Source organism: Acanthochromis polyacanthus, chromosome 4, assembly GCF_021347895.1.
Source record: "Acanthochromis polyacanthus isolate Apoly-LR-REF ecotype Palm Island chromosome 4, KAUST_Apoly_ChrSc, whole genome shotgun sequence".
NCBI lineage: Eukaryota > Metazoa > Chordata > Actinopteri > Pomacentridae > Acanthochromis > Acanthochromis polyacanthus.
In genome coordinates, this window is record NC_067116.1 from 12,515,698 (window position 1) to 12,535,935 (window position 20,238).

The following is a 20,238-nucleotide window of genomic DNA, read 5'->3' on the forward strand; positions in this document are numbered from 1 at the left end:
GCTCTACGCTACACAATGGTAAGTTGTAATATTGAAGCAATTTAGTCACACGTGCTCAAACAAGAGTGAAAGATTCCAGTGAAAGACCAGTTCTGAAAGATGATGATATGGACAGTATTGATTCTTTAGGTTTGTTACATATGAAACTAGAAAAGCACTCAGAGAGCGCATACCTCCACCATGGCGTTTGTCTGTTTGTCTGTCTGTCCGTCTGTGTGTGTGTGTGTGTGTGTGTGTGTGTGTGTGCGTGTGTGTACACTTGTTTCTGCTATACAGGTGGGGACTTTGACCTGACTATTTGCTATAAAGGTGGGGACTTGTCTTACGGTGGGGACCTAAAATGAGGTCCCCACGGGTGGCAACACCGTTTTCTTGGCCATATTGTTGTTAATAAAAAATGTAAAAGTGCAAAAACGTTTGTTTAGGGTTAGGCATTGATTTGGTGATGGTTAAGGTTAGGGTTAGGGTTAGGAGTTAGATATGAATGGGAGTCAATGGTAAGTCCCCACCGGTATAGAAAAACAAACGTGTGTGTGTGTGTGTGTGTGTGTGTGTGTGTGTGTGTGTGTGTGTGTGTGTGTGTGTGTGTGTGTGTGTGTGTGTGTGAGACTGGAATTGTCCTTTGACCTTCAAAAAAATCCTGGATCCAGACGGTGATCCGGATCACCTCCAAAATCTAATCGACTGTTACTTTACTCTTCCGGACATCCTGTAAAAATTTGGTGAAAATCCGTCCATGACTTTTTGAGTTATGCTGTTAACAGACAAACAGACACACAGACACACAGACACACAGACACACACACACACACACACACACACACACACGTTTGTTTTTCTATACCGGTGGGGACTTACCATTGACTCCCATTCATATCTAACTCCTAACCCTTACCCTAACCCTAACCTTAACCATCACCAAATCAATGCCTAACCCTAAACAAACGTTTTTGCACTTTTACATTTTTTATTAACAACAATATGGCCAAGAAAACGGTGTTGCCACCCGTGGGGACCTCATTTTAGGTCCCCACCGTAAGACAAGTCCCCACCTTTATAGCAAATAGTCAGGTCAAAGTCCCCACCGGTATAGCAGAAACAAGTACACACACACACACACACACACACACACACACACACACACACACACACACACACACACACACACACACACACACACAGACGGACAGACAGACAAACAAACTCCGGTGATTACAGGTGAGGTAATTATAGAAGCCTGATTCTGTATTTTGAGACTGTCATTGGTACATTGCTGAGTTTTAACTGCTCATTGTCCTTGTTATGTGTCTTCTAGCATATAAAAACCACTCGATCCTCATTACGGTCACGGGGCGGGGTTATGGGTGGGGGTGGGAGGTGAGTACCCCGAGAAAACCCACGCATGCTCAGGGAGAACATGCAAACTCCATGCAGAAAGATCCCAGGAGGGTGTTGACGCAAACAGGATCTTCTAGCTGCAAGGCAAAAGTGCTAACCACCAAGGCACTATGCAGCCCCATATGAACATCCATCCATTCTCTATACACCGCTTTATCCTCACTAGGGTCGCGGGAGGGCTGGAGTCTATCCCAGCTGACTCAGGGGAAGGCAGGGGACACCCTGGACAGGTCACCAGTCTGTCGCAGGGCTACATATATAGACAAACAATCACACTCACATTCACACCTACGGGCAATTTCGTCATCAATTAACCTCAGCATATTTCTGGACTGTGGGAGGAAGCCGGAGTGCCCGAAGAAAACCCACGCATGCACAGGGAGAACATGCAAACTCCATGCAGAAAGATCCCAGGGCCAGACCGGTATTTGAACTGGAGATCTTCTTGCTGCAAGGCAAAAGTGCTAACCACCAAGCCACTATGCAGCTCCATATGAACATGTTAGCAAAAAACATTTTCGCTGGAGGGAGTCTTTAAGTCAGTCTGTATCAATAGTTGCAGCATCAAGAGGAAAGAAAGTTTCTTTTTAAATATTATTTGTGTGAGGGGCCCTTTTATCTGTTATGGTTATTGCTGAGACTGTTGACAGTGTGTTGACCTTCCCCCTTCACACAGAATCTCTATTTTCATTCTCTGTTTAAAGGCGTCAAACAAAGCAGTGGAAATGCTTTTCAACCGCATAGTCAAAAATGAACTTTCAGCTCATTTATTATTCATCATACAAACATAGTACTGGTCAAAAGTCTCGCCAGATCGATTCATTCAAGGTTTTTTTTTTAAAACTATTTTCTACACTTAACAAAAGAAGACATCATTTTATTGTGTTGAAGACATCAACACAGTAAAATGGCATTCATGGTTTTCCATGTACTGGAAAAAACTGTTCTAAAGCAAAAATATGTTTTAAATGTAACTTTTTCAAAATTTCCTCCTTTTGTTTGGATCAGATCTTCATACACTTTTCATCCTCCAAGCAGCTTCATGATATTGTCGCCTGGAGTTTTTCTAGTAGTCTTGAAGTAATTCTCACATATGCTGAGCACATGTTGGCTGCTTCTACTACACTCTGTGCTCCAACTCACCCCTGACCATCTCAGCCAACTCTAGGTAGGAATTATGGATTCAGGTCATCGGATGCAGCTCTGCATCACTCTGCTTCTTGGTCAAACAGCCCTAATAGAGTTTGAAGGTTTTTTTGGATCATTGTCCAGCTAATATATATATATATATATATATATATATATACATATATATATATATATATAGTAATCCCAATGAGCTTAAACCAAATTAGATCGTGTCTATGCAGCATGCTGTTGTAGTCAGTCTTCTTAAGGAGATCTTTAAAAAAACAAAAAAAACAATGTCTAGTAAAGTAGTGCAAGCAGTTCTCTTTTTCTTCTTGGTCTCCTACAGCAGTGGTTTCTTTGCAGCAGTTCCACAATGAAGCTATGATTCACACAGTCATCTCCCACAGTTAATGTTAAAATTGCTGTTTGAGCTTTGGGAAGAGTTGGTGTGGGCTCTAATCGAAGGTGGCTTTAATAGTTTATTTCTGAGGCTATTCTGATGAACTCAGTTTTGTCACAGGGTTTGGTGATTTCTGACTCTGCACTTAAGCTTCTAAAACTGACATTTATAAAGGTGCAGCTGAACTGCAAACAGTAAGGATGACCTCATGAAGCTGGCCTAAAATACTACCGCTCTTTTTTATATTTATTATTTTTATGGCCTTTTTTCAGCTTTATTGGATAGACAAAGTGAGAGAGAGACAAGGAATGGGGAAAAGACATGCAGCAAAGGGCCACGAGCAGGAATCGAACCCGGGCAGCTGCATCACAGGCCAGCCCTTATACATGGTTTACCTGCGTAACCCGTTGAGCTATACAGGCACCCCATACTGCTACTATTTTGATAGTCTCCCTGTACAAATTGCTGATTTTATTTACTCCCTTTGACTGCCATTCTTTGCACTATATTATTCTTCACCTGATGATTGCTTTAACATTAGTCCTGGGCTTCTTCATTTCCACAGAAAATCCCTGACAATGCAATGTTTAGAAATCAAATCTGAAATCTTTAACAGAGGCATCACAGAGCATATCATGTAATAACCTGAGGACCTACAACTATTGTGACTGCATGCGCCTTAGCCTGAAGTCTTGGTGCTCCTCATTTGTCTAAATTTGCTTTGGGTGGATCATAGATGTAAGTAACTACTTAGCCCTGCTGTTGTATTTGTTTCTTAGCAACAATGTTCATAGGTCAGTTTGATCCGAGGCATGTTAATTGTCCAAAAGTGACAGAAACCAAAAAATCTCGATAAATATTGTTTATATCAATTAAGTCTTTCTTTTCCGGTGTTTTTTATTGTCATTGTCAATAAAACAATGAAATTTGTCATTATGAATTCCATTCCAAAACATTTCAGTCAATGTTTTTTGCAGTGTTGTTCTTTACCTCTCACAGATCATGGTTCAATGAGGATAATTCACTCATTTCTCATGAAAAATGCATGTTAATTTTTTATTATAATACATTGGAATGATGTATATATAAAATACAACAGTTTTACATGACACTGATTTTTTTCTTTTAATTTTAGGAGGTGATTTCGATAAACTTTATCGAACAAAAGACACCTCTTTTGTTTAGGGTCCAACTGACCTGCTGATTTAAAATTAACATGAATGAGTCATGATGATTTGTGTCCACAGGCATCGTGCCACAAAATATAGCCCTTTGAAATTAGTCATTTCAAGAATGATTTTCTCTATTGAGTTGAGCATGGGATCCGCACGGTAAAAGGTGGTTAGCATCGTCGCCTTGCCGCTAGAAGATCCTGGTCAGGGCTTGGGATCTTTCTGTATGGACTTTGCATGTTCTCCCTGTGCATATGTGGGCTTTCTCCCTGTACTCTGGCTTCCACCACAGTCCAAAAACATACAAATGTGAGTGTGATTGATTGTCTCTCCCTGCGATAGACATAGTGATAGGATCGTGATAGACTCCAGCCCCCCTGCAACCCTAATGAGGATTAAGAGGTGTATAGATAAAGGATGGATGGAGTTGGGCATGACCAGCTCAAAAGCTGACTTGATGCCTGTCACATGAGTGGGCCCTGGCACTGTCTTTGTTATATTTTGTGCATAGATTTGCCTGCCGTATATTTGAGGGTAAAGACCACTGTAATTCATCATTTTTTGACTTGAATGTCTCGCGTATAGGAGTATGAATAGCAGTTTCCTCATTTGGTTCACAATTAGAATTATTCAACTCAGAATTAACCTCAAGATGGTCTTCATTTTCTTTCTCTCTCTCTCTCTCTCTCTCTCTCTCTCTCTCTCTCTCTCTCTCCTCTCTCTCTCTCTGTGTGTGTGTGTGTGTGTGTGTGTGTGTGTGTGTGTGTGTGTGTGTGTGTGTGTGTGTGTGTGTGTGTGTGTGTGTGTGTGTACTTGTTTCTGCTATTCCGGTGGGGACTTTGACCTGACTATTTGCTATAAAGGTGGGGACTTGTCTTACGGTGGGGACCTAAAATGAGGTCTCCACGGGTGGCAACACCGTTTTCTTGGCCATATTGTTGTTAATAAAAAATGTAAAAGTGCAAAAACGTTTGTTTAGGGTTAGGCATTGATTTGGTGATGGTTAAGGTTAGGGTTAGGGTAAGGGTTAGGAGTTAGATATGAATGGGAGTCAATGGTAAGTCCCCACCGGTATAGAAAAACAAACATGTGTGTGTGTGTGTGTGTGTGTGTGTGTGTGTGTGTATTTGTGTGACTGGAGGATATGTCTCACAGCTGCAAAGAAACAAATAGTATTTGACACTTCTGACCCCTTTAAGTCTCCACTTTGACTGCAGGGTCAAATTGAACTGAACAGTATCTATGTAATATAAACATGCGGGGGAAGGGGTAGCAACGATGTGAAATGAACCATTTTCATTTTATACATTGAATGCACTTGTTAAGCCAAGCACATAAAATTTTCATACAAAAAAAATGCTTTTAACAATTATTTTTAGATTATCAGCCCCTCCAGGAATTACATCATGCGATTCAGTATGTACACATGCATGACACACACCTGTGTTGAGCACAAGGTCAGGTAATGAACAGTCTTGGTGGATTACTGTGCTCTGAATGCTTTTCTTGTTAACTGACGTGACAAGCCATGAGCGCATATGCCTGAATATGTGTGTGCCAGGAAGTGAAATTAACTTTTTAGGCCACTGACAGGTATGTCCAAATATGACATTTGTGCCCCATGTTAGGCTATTATTCTTCAAATTATGTTGTTTACTTTTAGTTTTCAATCACAGCTTTTTAAATGTATGCACCAAAACTACATGTCCAGGTTGCAAAAAATGGGAGATTTTTCTGATTTAAGCTACAGTGGACTGTCTGACTTGAGCAAGTAATGCATCCAGTCACTCACCTCATTGTTGAGACAATTTTGTCATTTTAAAGTTATCGAAAAATTGGTTGAGTTGCTCCTAATCATGGCATGATAGTGATATTTACACACTTAGAATTATTGGAAGACCTATTTCATTGCTTCAGGAGATCAGATTAAAGAATTAAAGGTGTATTACTATTTACGCTCTGCCGTTTTACCTATTCATAATCTAAACCGTATATACTCTAATATATGTTAGTTGGTTTAACTTGCCAGGTCTTCATTTAAAGCATATGTGTATTGTATTAGGAGAGCCTTTTTAATGTGCCTGTTTCTGCTTCCAACTTACTTATTTGTCCCATACTTTCTTTTTCCTTTTAGATGTCTGCACTAATAATTTTCCCCTCATACATGTCTTGAATATTTGCCAGAAGAAATTAGCCTCTCTGTGGTCACTCATTTAATCCATGAAACACAGTCAGGTCCTTGACCATCTGTAAGCGCAAGTGTCATTTTGGTTTTGCTCGATTTCAAGGGCAAAAACTGGTTTGCATTAACCCACTGACCCACTTTACACATCACATTTTTGCTCAGAGTGGGTTCATTTTACAAAAGCGTGGAGTTATGAACAACATTGTTAACTACAACTGTTACCAATACTGGAAAAAAAGCTAGCCGTACATACTTTTGTTATTTTACTATTTACATGTTTCATTTTTATAGTTGTCTTCTATATGTGCCTGCAGTCCAACCTAAAAAAATCCCCTGAATTTTTGTGAGTTGACTCTTGACTTCACTGTTGTGTGAAGGAATACTGATTTTTTTTTGTTTTGTTTTCTGCAGCTAAGCTAAACATCTGAATATGTCAAAGAGTTTATTTATAATGTCATAACTTATTTTTTAAAGGGATAAAGTAGAATTTTGTTGATTATTTGTTTTAACAACAACAACAATAATAATAACAGTAATTATTATTATTATTATTGTTATTATGTTGGATCTACATACTGGGGGTATTTTCTATTTAAATATTTACATTTTTCACACTACTCTGCACATCAGCTTCAGAGAAAGGTTTCACCATGATTAATGTTTTTTCTAACAACTAGCTGCCTCCTCTGTTTTTGAGCCATGCTGAATTTATTTGATTTATCAAGAACGTTTTATTTTAGTTTATCTTGTCATCTCTCTGCACACACTGCAGTGTATAAACTTTTGTCAGCATTAGGTGAGTTATTAGTGGCCTCTCAGTTGTTAAGTTAGAGATTTGACCTTCATTGTGTTGAAATTGTAGCTGAAATATCACAATCCTAATCTCATAAAGACTAAACTAGCTGCAAAGCTTTAGCATTAGACATAACAGAGAACTGTGGTTCATCTAAAGTCTGTCATGTCTTTACTTTTTCCTTTTTACTGTACAAAAGCAGCCTCCTCATAATCTCTCTTTTTGAACAAGAACAGCAGTTCCTTGCTGCACATATTTATCCGTCCCTCTTGGAGATAATAAAGTTAAAAATAAACTGAAGTGGAACCACAAAGAGTCAATACAGTCAACATCACAAAAGGTGGTGACTGTGTTTATCCTTCTGTAGCTCTTCCTCTTGTATATGATCCTTCAGTCTTTATTTACTGCAGTGGATTCTTTGATGTGGATGTTCTGGACAGATTGTTCTATTGTGAATGAAGAAAGGATCTGCACACATAGAAAGGATGGAAGGAAAGGGGAGGAGGGTGTCTAAAGTAACAGCGAATTTGAATGTAAAACTCTATTTTGCTGCATGGGGACTTAATAACAGCTAATCCTACCAACAGCTCTCCTGACCCATTCATGAGACTGTTTCCAGTTAACTTTGCCAAGTGCAATCCTCTGGCTTGAACTTCCTCCTACTTCTCATTAGAGCCACAGCGAGAGAGGGAAGCACTGCAGCTAAACACACACACAGTCACTCAGAAAGAGAGAGAGGAGGAAACTAAACACAATGGACGCTGGCGCATGGGAGACTGGATTTCCTGGGTTTCCCACACACAAGTGCACAATCACAAGCTCACAAACATATACACTCATTTGGAAACACACCGAAACACACAGTCAGGCACACACGTGAACCATTGCGCAGTATGCCAAGACGCTGCGGTCTAACAAATAAATCCATTCCCCCATTCACAACCTTAAAGCGATGAGAGTGGTCCAAGACTCCTCTGCCATGAATGACCCCGGTTCTGTCTTCAGTCTTTTTCTCCCAGACCTAAATCTGTGATCAGCACTGCCTGTTTAATAAGACATGAATTATCCGATTAAGGAAATCTTGTGAGAAGGGGAGGAGAAGAAAAAGAACAACTTTTCTGGGAATTAGCGTCATTGTGCCCAGTCACATCACATTCCTGGCTGCTGAATCTCAGCTCTGAGAGAGGACGCTGGTCAACCACACCATGCCATTGATGTGTCCTGGGACCAGAGACAGTACGGGTTCAGTCACTGGAACCAGAGCTTCCAGCTGCACCAATACACCAACTTTCGATAGTCATAACAACACGTAGGTAGTAATTTAAAGAAAGTCCTAAATTACTGCCATCAGTTCTCCTGACCCTAAAGTAAAGGCCAAATCATGGCTTCCTCATTTGTATGGACTAGTAAATGTAGACTTCGAATGCAGAAATGCTTCTATTCATGCTACAAAGGGTACGTATCAGTTTGCAGCATCGGTGCATCACCTTGCTGATTATGCTGAACACACAAATGCACACTGGCCACCTGTGGATGTTTCTGAAAGGCTGTGACTTAGTGCTTTTTGCAGTATCTAGCAGCTAGTTACAAAATGGGATGTAGCACTGTGCCTGTAACTATTCCTGACGTGTGCCAAGTGCTGTGGCACATCTAGAGCCTGCAGCCAGGGTTTGTAGCCTTTCCCTCCCAAGCACAGGGGTCAGACATAGGATTATAAATTCTTGTGGTGGCACAACTGACGGAAAACATGTACAAACAGAAGTTCCTCTGAAGTCCAGCAGTGCCTTCTTGAGCTGCTAGCTGAGCTGCGAAGCTGCCTGCCTGGCTAAATACTGGAGCTATGTCGAAAATTCATTTCTCCATCACTCACATGTATGAAATGACAAATGAAAACAGATCCCAGGTTGAAAATAAACGAAGTTCCCCTTTAAGTGCAGCTTTTTTGATGAAGAATATAAAATGTTGTGGATAATGGGCATCTCCTCATATACCCTCTCCTCAACAAGCACTTATTTTGCTTTCCTGGTGCATGAGTCAGTGAGCTTCCTCCTCTAAATGTCTAGATAATGCAAAGTAAGACATGGGGTCAGATTTAACAGGAAATGAAAAGAAAAGAAAAGAAGAATGGACATAGCTGGAGTTCCACAACCACCACCAGTATGCTAGCCAAATAGTCACGCTACATGTCACATCTCAGACAAAATGTGCAGGAATCTTCTTTGGATTACTTTGTAAAGAGGAAGAAAAAGTGCTGAAAATGTACTATGAGAAGTGTGAGGCATATATCATGCCAATTATGAGGAAATACAGGAAGCAAATGAACCATTTGAACGATTTTTGACACATTTGAGTCTGCTTGAGAAAGACTGCTTACGCATATAGTGACAGATGGTAAAGACCACATGGTTTTCGCCACCCATTTGCCTGCTGTAAGAGAAAGATTTCTTCTTGCTGGGTCTGAGCTCTCATTAAAAGAAAGTGGTGGATTTTGCCTGATCAGATGAAATTGCAAAGGTCTACCTTAAAACCATAGCACACAGATTCAGCAACTATTGAGAAGAGGCCATGCACGCAATTGACAATAAGTCAAGATGAATAGATGGTCTGATGTGGAAACAATGTCCACTATGACAGGGGAAGTGTCTGGCCAAAGGCAAGCAATGCAGAATGTGTGGAAAAAGAACCACTTGTTAAAATGTCACTAAACCAAATACAAGTGTTCACAAAAATCGGTGAGAGTGAGTTGAAGAACACTGTAGACAGCAGTGATATATATATATATATATATATATATATATATATATATATATATATATATATTTTCTTTTTTACTGAAGCCATTAAACAGAACAGGTAGAGCCGCAAAAACAAATTTTTGCAGATTTACAGGTCGGCTCAAATACAGCCGCTGTCAGTTTTAAGTTGGACAACGGCTCCTTGGCAAATGTTACACTCACATACATAATCAAAATACTGGGAAGAGTGCAGTCATTGAAACCTATCACCCACAGCTTTACATCTGGCTGTAAGGTGCAAATGTAGCTTGAAATGCAAACATCAGAATTAGTTTTCAGGCTCAAAAGTGCTTTAAAGTGTGCCTGGACTTGAACCTCATTCATTTGGCAATGAAAATTATAAACAAATTTGCTGACAAGTTCACAAGTACAGGATTGTGTCCTAGTAAGTGCATAATCCATGTTAAAGCTAATGCACATCTGTAGGACCCCAACCAGATGAGTTCCCCATGCACTGTGTGACAATCTTATAGAGATACTACAGAACATGGCACAGCAGATTATTGTAACAGTCGCTCAACCTCAAAAATGGGCACCATACAGGTAAAGTCAAGGTGGGTCTTGGCAGAATTCATCCAAACTGGAGACCTTTAATGCCATTTTGGTACCACAGATTCCTCAGGCTTCAGTGTGACCTAATTTCACCACTGGATAAAGATTGATGGGACATATGAAGGACCTAAAGGTGTTATAGCCATTTTTGATGGCATTTAGATCTATGGCAAAACAAAAGCTGTTTTATGCTATGCAGCAACTCTCCAAAATAAAGCACCATCTACGCAGCAGCAGTCAAGCTTTTCAGACAACCAATGGCATCAAACCAGATTCAGACAACGTCAAAGCCATTAAAAAGACAGAACCACCCAAAGACAAAACCATTTTGGGAATAGTTAACTACTGGTCAAAGTTTGCATCATGCCTTTCTGAAAGACATGCCCCTACACATCAACTCTTTTAAGGATCCAGTAGTTTATATAAGGTGCACAACATGAACAAGCACTCATCACACAGGAAACATATCTTGATTCCACAAAGCAGCTGAAACTTCAAGTCAATACATCAATATATGAGTTTGGTGCAACTGTAATTCAGCACATAGCTTATGCATCAAAATCACTAACTGACAGTGAAATCAATTGTGCACAGATTCAGAAGGTATAAAATCAAGTCAAGACATTTTATTGTCATTTGTCATTATGCAATTAGTTTTTACCAGCCACATAACAAATTATTTTTGGTAGTATTGGCTTAAAGGTCAACATTAAAAGACATGGGCAGTAAAACATACAGTGCATTAAAAAACAGTAAAAATACAGTAAAAGAAAATATATATAAACAATAGACTGATTAAAGTACAGCAGTGCAAGGTGCAGTTTCAGTTCCATTTCGTTTCAGGCTTTTACAGTGAGTGTGCTAGAGGTTGTACAGAGTTTACAGCTCTGGGGAAGAAGCTGTCCTTCATTCTGCCGGTTTAAGTTCTTTTAGACCTTAAACCTTCTTTTAGACCTTAGTTTGTTACCAGGGTGGGTTGAATCTGCAGCAATGCTGTCAGCCTTTCTCTGGACGTGACCAACATAAACAGAGCGTAGGTCTGACAGAGGGCATCCCACATTCCCCTGAGCTGTCTTTACCACCCTGACCAAGTGCTTCCTGTCCTGTGCTGTGCAGCTGCCATACCAGACCACCATACCGAGACAGAGAATGCTCTTTATGGTGGTTCTATAGATGTTTGTCAGCAGCTGAGAATGGAGTTCAGCCTGTATGAGCCTCCTGAGGAAATAAAGTCTTTGCTGGGCTTTCTTTACCAGATGAGAGGCGTTCAGGGTCCATGTGAGGTCAGTGGTGATGTGGATGCCCAGGAACGTGATGTTATCAACTTGCTCTATATTCTCCCCGTGTATGAGGAGAGGAGCATGGGATTTAATGTTATATTACTTGGCTTAAAGTATTTTGTTGTTATATTTATGGTATGTCATAGTAGAAAGTGACTACAGAGCAATTGATCATCCATAATCTCATAGCAGTATCTCATACATTTTAAAGGATCACAGCTCCACCATCATGAACAGTCCTGGAAAAGAAGTATTTGTTGCAGAAGTGAAGGAAAACAGTGTCCAACACTGTCTGATCAGAGAAGCAACCAAATAAAAGCATCGACTTTCACATGCACATTTTGTACAGCAGCCTGTCAGCAACAAGAACTTCCTGGAGATTAAAGAGGAAAATGACGAGGACACTCAGCTCTCACTACTAAAAATACAATAGAGAAGGAAATGTTCCCAAAGGTAATCAAAATTTTGGAAACACGGAAATTAACCGTCTGTGATGAATGGCATTCAAAAGAGTGAAGCTTTTCATTTCAGTTTTACTACGTGCAGAAATGCTGCCATACATTTACACAGGGCACATGGACAAAGATCCATACATACTATTCTGGCTTGGGGTAGACAATCTGTTGAGGACACTGACATTCAAACAGTAAAAGCTAACGATCATGGTAGCTCATTGCATCGATCTGTTAACTTGAAGTTATAAACACAACATGGTGAAGGTGGATTACTGCAGCAGATATTTTGAACCTTTAAGCTCAATACCAAAACATCAAATGCTGTCAAGAAATACAACTTTACAACAAGCCTGCAAGCCTTCCTACAAGCCTGCATTATTAACAAAGCAATGGACTTGCTTTGTTAATAATGCACTTGAAGTTTTTGCAAATAGCAAAGGCACTCCTGGGCAAGAGCAAGGATATATGAAGACATTCACTGGCACAGAAACAAATTCTGATCACTGGCACAGCTGCTCATGTGTTAACATCTCTCCGCCCTAACATCCATTAACATCTCAAGATTGAAGTGTCTATTCAAATAAACAACAACTAAGCCAGTATAGGCAATATGACAGATCAGCAAAGCTACTCACACTTCTCATGCAAAACGGAGTGTGAGGCTCAAGGAACATGGTGGCTGTAAATCTGTAGTTGTCATGAAACCTGTTGACAGGTTGTACCACGTGCTCCCAGCAGAAGCACAAGATGATCACTGCTACAAAGACCATTTGCTTAGGGTGGTTCATATATGATGAATAACTGAAATACCATGGTGGACGTGTCAAGGTTTTGAAATTAATATTCTGATATTGTGATACAACCCGGTCTCACGGAGATTCGTGAAACTGTCACGTAAGTTTTAGTTTCGGTTTCGTGCGCACCAACACGATTTCGTCATGTTTTTCGTGCCGCTCACCACGAAATGTTTTTCGCTGTGGTAATCACATCTGAAAGTGGTTTATACTGGCGGATTCATGACGATCTAAGCTGTCCATCGGCGTATACTGCTTGTGTGATCGCGTTTGCGGCCGCCGGCCGCTGGACATTCTTGAAATTCCTATGCAAATTGGTAAGTGTACCACCGGCTTATGGTTAGGTTATGGTTAGGTTATGGTTAGGGTTATGGTTAGGGTTATGTTTTGGGACGATGTCATGCAAAATATAGCGTTGGATTCGCCACGGTTTTACATTAAAAATATAATATACACATTCTTTTGAAATACGTTCTGAGTGGCACGAAAAGTCCGCCGTTTAAAATACATTGGTGCGCATTTCGTGGTGAGCGGCACGAAAAACATGACGAAATCGTGTTGGTGCGCACGAAACCGAAACTAAAACTTACGTGACAGTTTCACGAATCCTCGTGAGATCGGGCTGTGTGATACTGAAATTGATCCACTTAAGCAAAAACCTAATGCCTGGTAATTTGTGTAGAACTGTTTAAGGTAAACTGTTTGATCAGTCAGAATGGCTACATTTTACAGTAAGTTGTAAATTGCTGATATTTGTTTTTCTCACATACATGGCACTTTCTTTTGACAAGAAAAGAGGTGTAGTATATGGAACGCTGATGTTAGGTTCTTGAATGTTACTTTAAGCTATAATTAGCTGAAGAGTACTGATCATTAAAAACTGATATCTCATGATGCAACATACACTACCATTCAAAGCTTGGGATCACCCAGACAATTTCATGTTTTCCATGAAAAATCACACTTTTATTCATGTGAAAACATAATTCCACGAGGGTTTTCTAATCATCAATTCTCCTTTCAGCACCATTAGCTAACACAATGTGGCATTAGAACACAGGAGTGATGGTTGCTGGAAATGTTCCTCTTTCACCCCTATGTAGATATTCTATTATGAATCAGCCATTTCCAGCGAGAATACTCATTTACCACATTAACAATGTCTAGACTGTACTTCTGATTAATTTAATATTGTCTTCAATGAAAAATCAAGGACATTTTTAAGTGACCCCAAACTTTTGAATGGCAGTGTTGCTTTACTGTTAATGAAATTAAGTTATTTAGAGCACATGCTGCTCCTCAAGCTTTTAAACATCTACATGACACAAAAGTAACACAAGTACAGCCCACACATCCACAACGGAGTCCAAGTAGAGCTTCACTGGCTTACACAGATAATGATGTCTATGTCAAGTTGACCTTACAGACATGTGCAATTGCTCTCTATTTAAAGTGTCTGCAATCAAACCCCCCTGTAATGTTAGCTGTTCTACAGTGTGCACTCCAATGTTTCTCATACAAGGTGGTAGCCTGCCAACAGACTGAACTTGTGGTTCTGCTAAACAGCACTTTGCTTTAGTGGATAACCCATCCTACCACCTGAACCACACCCTTTCGCTGCATTCAGACTTAACTCACCTGTGCAATAAAATGCAGCCCTGTCACTCATTCCATCAGAACTAATCCACTTTGGTCCAGGTATAGCACCTTGTATATCAGAGAAAATTGAATCACCCTACATGTGAGTGACAGGGTGATGAATATACACAAACTTACACTCCTGGTCTATTACTTTACAGTCTGAAGTGCATATCTGTAATATTTACATTGCAAATTCTGTAACACAACAACTGTTGCATCTTTGGCAAATTGCCAGAGCTGTGAAATCTGTCTGTTACACTTATAATTGATCATGCAGTGTTTGAGAAGACTTCGCTCTGTTTTCTGATTTTAAATCGAACAGCATGTTAACAACTTGCCCAGCAACACTTTGTTGAGTCTGATTCCTGATTAAACTTTGTCACCTAGACTGACTGGTTGGAGAACGTTCTCATCCAACATAAGCTATTGCTGTCTTTGATTTTTTTATAAGTTTTTTGGGGGGCCTTTATAGCCTTTTATTTTTATTATAGACAGTGGAGAGAGACAGGAAACGTGGGGAGAAGAGTGGGGGAAAGACATGCACTAAAGGGCCGTGGGTTGGACTTGAACCCATGACCACTGCAATGGGGGACTATACCATGTTTACGGGTACCTGGGTACCCATTCATGCCTTTTTTAATCAGAACATCAATATTGAAACAAATATATTGCCAAGTTTATAATAGGTGATACTGTTAATTAATACGCAAACTTTATGTCTCTTTTATATGCAAGAAGTTTATGATCTTTTTCATCAGGAAATTGCTAGAAAATTACTAGTCTTATAGGCTTTTGCATGATGACCGCTGAAGTCAGCCAATCAGACTTCATCAAATCAAATCAAACTTTATTTGTACAGTATGATTCATACAGGCTCACACAGTGATAGGTGCTATGAGACAGCTTAAATGTAAGCAGTAAATGAAATAAAAGTGGTGAAAATGTAACAGAATAATTCAATTCAATTCAATTTTATTTATATACCGCCAATTACAGGTCAAATTGTCTCAAGACGCTTTACAGACCCTGTATGCCTGAACCTTAAACAGATTACAGTTCTTTTTAAAGAGAATATTAATATTTTAGCTTTATTCTCAGCAAATAAGTTGTTCCAAGCATCTCAGAGATGCCACAGGTACTCTGTGGATTTATTCTGCCACAGAGTCTTTTGTGTCTGCTTATGATCCCAGACTGTCTAAATGAATTTGACATCAGGGCTCTGTAGGGACCAAAACATCTGCTGCAGGACTCCTGCTGATTCCTGTGGCTGAAGAACAGCAATTGCAGAATGAATCATTGCAGAATTAGTGGATGCTTCACCAATGGTGTTGTGTAATGATATGAATCTAAAGTACTAAAGTGACTGTAAAATCTCAGTGAACTTGTGGGTTTCAGCCCATGCAGTATTCACATGGGTATGCATTCTTTCTGTGGGTGTGAGTCCAAACAACCCTGTTTTTCTGAGCTCATCTATCATGGATACCCTCCTTTTGACGCCCCCAAAAGGGCAAGGTTTTTAAATGCCATAAATTGATCCTGGAGGCCAGCATGCATGTTTGTGTGTGTGTCAGTGTGTGTTTGCGCGTGTTCATGGGCGTGAGCAGCTTCTGAGACACCAAAACTGTTTTTCCCGGTGCTCTTGTCAAAAGTAAACATTCCAGTCTTGGGACGTTCAATGCCAAGCACCGTTTGATCTCCTCATCATGTGACACCTGAAAGAGATGGAAAAGCCTTCTTATCATTGCTCTCTCAAACACAAACCCTGCAGCAGCCGCATGGGGGCTTTGTGGTTTTGTGGTTGAGGTCTTGGGCTTATGATGAAGCCTGCTGTGTACATGTGTTTTTGAAAAAAAGTAGGTCTGTCCCTGACCTGAAATAACTCTGCTTTGTTTGACCACTTTGCCTGATAGAAAAAAAAAAAACAACTCACATAACTTGTCTGCGAACACATGTGGCTCTTCCATGAGAATACTTCAAATGTTTTAATGTCTCTCATGTCTCTCCCTCTTTACATCAACCTGCTAATTACATAGATGATCTCAAGCCATGCCTTGGAGCTATATGAGGACATATACAATATTACACAGACCAACATTTGAGTCAGACAAGAATAAAAGTATAGCCAGCTCCCAACGGCCAGGAAAGCCACATTCCCTCACAAGGACTCAAACTGCAAGCGTCATCTTCGGTTCAGCTGAGGACAAACATTGCATGTACACCAGGAAATATGTGACTGTAGTTGTAAAACCTGAACTTTTAACACTCAGTGTTTTGTTTGAACAGGTAAACTAGCAGAGGTGGAATCTAGCATTTAGATTTGTTTTTAACAGAAATGACAGCAACTACGAAGCTCGATGGACCAAAGCAAGTTAGGCGCATTCATTCAATCTGTCAACAAAAACGATCTCACATAGTTTAAATCAATCTTTGACAATTTACTTAGCATTGTAGCAAATTGCTGTGATTACTCAGTCCTTTCACAAAGTTTAATTGTAGCTATCATTTTTCCACAGTAACATATTGTGAAATTATACTGATGCTGTATTCTGACTGTTGACAATATGCATTACAGTTAAATACTGTTCATATTTGTTTGCATTGCACAAAGAGAAGCTTGACATGAAAGCATCTGGTGATGGCAGCAGTAGATCAACATGGTGCCCATCCTTAATTGATCCACTTATGGATTTAAAGGTCAACACTTATACTCAGTGACTCCAGCACTAAATTGAAACTGAAAGACCTCAATAGTTAAAAGCTTTACTCTGAAGATCAACTTTTTCTTCAGTAAAATGTAAAGTCCTGATGCCTAACTATATATGGCTCAATGGGCAGCATGTCTACCACTGAGGCTCTGTTTTATGGTGATAATTTGCTCACAGCTTTGACTGTAACCAAAACATCAACTAATAGTAATTACTGGATGTAACTTCAGCACATAGACCAAAGAACAATGAAGGTCTGTTGGTTTTCCAGTAAAAGTACTGTTTTTCCAGTTTTTAGTGTAACATATGCATCAGTAGATATAACGCAGTAATAATTATAACACTCATAAAGTATCGCTGCTATACAGTCTTCCTTTAAAATTTTTATGTTGAGAATATTTCCATGATTGCGTTGTTTTGCAGACTAACTTTCAATGGAGTATTTTTACATTGTTGAATTGCTGCTTTTACTCAAGTAAGAGACCTAAATAATTTTTAAACTACTGTCAAAGTATCATATCATCATTCATAATGTATCCATTCATTAATATGATGCTTAGATTTTCAGCAATCTTGAAACACATTAAGCGTTTGTGTAACCATCACCAGGATAGAGTGAGATTTAAGATTATATTAGAGTGTATTAAACCTTTCATTGATGTAACAGAAATAAAGCACAACAAACTTTACATCTATCTTAATCATAGTAGAACCAGTCAGCCTCTTTATTGTGTGTCCTGTTGTGCTCTACATATATGATAGTGGAACTGTCATGTCATATATATATATATATATATATATATATATATATATATATATATATAGAGAGAGAGAGAGAGAGAGAGAGAGAGAGAGGGAGAGGCAGGGAGCGAGGGGGTGAAAAGAATGTTTCCATCCTTCCTGAAATGTAATAGGACATCTCAAATGAACTGCATCAGATGTAATGAAGCGTTTAGTTTGAAAAAATTAGGGTGTTCAAAGCAGGCCCGGTCGCCTGAATACCGCAGTCAGGAATAATGGAATAGGACTCCGGTTCTATTTTGTGAATAAATGTCTCTCCCTGCTGTGCGATGTGAAGGGTGCTGTTCTTGTTGTTATGCATTGAAGGACTTTCTATTCAGTGAGAGTGAGAAAAAACAAACAGCATTTGGACTTCCTGTAGGACATACTGTTTAAACGGCACATGTACAAAGATCACATGTTTTATTGGGGAGTGGATGAAAAGCAGCCTCTTTCCTTTTAACCCCTAAAACCCCACTGCGTCCACTGTAAACTCAATAATCAAAGCCACAAAAGCATATATTTTTTGACTTTCATTTGAGCACTTGGAAATTAAAATCTTTGTTTTGAGGGAGATTGGCCAATAAGGTTCACCATTATAAGGTTCCAAAAGAATAGAAAATCAAGCATGGCACCAACTGTCATAAGACAGAAGTAAAGCACATTAAAAACAACCCAGAGTTGAAAGATGCACAAAGCTAAATCCAGTTCAGGAACAGCAGTTGCACTCTTCAGTTACACATCTTTTGATCGGGGCTTTGAACTCTCCTGGGGACACAAAATCATGAAGGTGGAGTGTGTTCTAAAGGCGGTTCTACTAAGTTCAGAACAAAGCCTGGGGACATTTACATGAGTGACAATCATAACAGCTGTTTGCAAGTGATACAAAATTAAACAAATGAGAAGGAAGTTTATCCAGTACTGCTTTGTAGATAAAAATACACCAGTGCTGCTGTCTGCTTAGACTTAAAGAAGGTCAAGAAACTGGATCATAAAGCACATAGTGATGTGTACTGGACAAGGAGTTGGATGGAAAATCTAGAGAGCTGTGATAAACATACGGTGAAGAGTAGAGGCAGCAGTGTGCACATTAATACCATTGTTATAGTCTAAAACACTTAAAACACGCTGCTCAATATACACTCTGGAGGGAACCTATCATCCACCCAAACACCCAGTACTTACAAGAAGATACCTGTGCAAACTTTTTTTTTTAATTTCAAAGATTCTGAAAATGTCTGACAGAATTTGGTGAAATGTGCATAAAATTGTGCACCATTTGTCTCAGTTAGAAGAGTCTCAATTTGAATATTTTACTCTGTGTAAACACCACAAAGCTTTGATGAAAAGCTGGACAGAGCTGATAAAAGAATCTGTCACAAAGAGTTGAATAAATGGATTTTTACAACTTCAGTTCCTTTTTTCTGTGAAATCTCTAATATAAAACTACTTGATTACAAGTAAAGTTTCTCTTTTGTAAGCGCAGGAGCGCACAAGCATTCTCAGCAGTAGTATCAAATATGCAGACTAGCCCCTTTCAGAGGTGCAACAGTGGTACTGCACTTTGATACAATGTTAAGGTATTATGACTTTGCTCGAGTATTTCGATTTTGTTGGTGTGTGTACTTCTACTTCAAAGGCCACAACTCTACTGCATTTACCTGACAGGTACAGATATTTACTGATCCACATTTTACAAACACAACGAATAAAGAGATATAATGTACTATCACAAAATGGTTGTCGTAGTTTTATGTGACCAGCTAATTTAGCCATCAGAAGCAAAAGCAGTCACTGGTGAATATAACATACCATACATACACTACATATTGGATCATTTTAACTGATACTTTTCAGCAAATTAATGAGTTTAATTCGCTATACACTGAATTATATTTCATTAAATTAAAAAAAAAACTCAGCACCTAGGAAGTAACTAGTAAATGTAACTGTATATGTAATAAAAGCCCATACTTTCCAGTTACCTGTAGTGAAACAGAAATGTAAAACTCTTATATTTTATCTAAATGCTTGGCTTTCACTTTTGTTATTCACTTGCATAACCTGCACTTCAGGTGTGACTGGACTGAAACCCCCTCCACAGAAGTGAAGATGTGAGCGTGCCAAGGTGCAGAAAACGCTCTCACTCCGCATCAG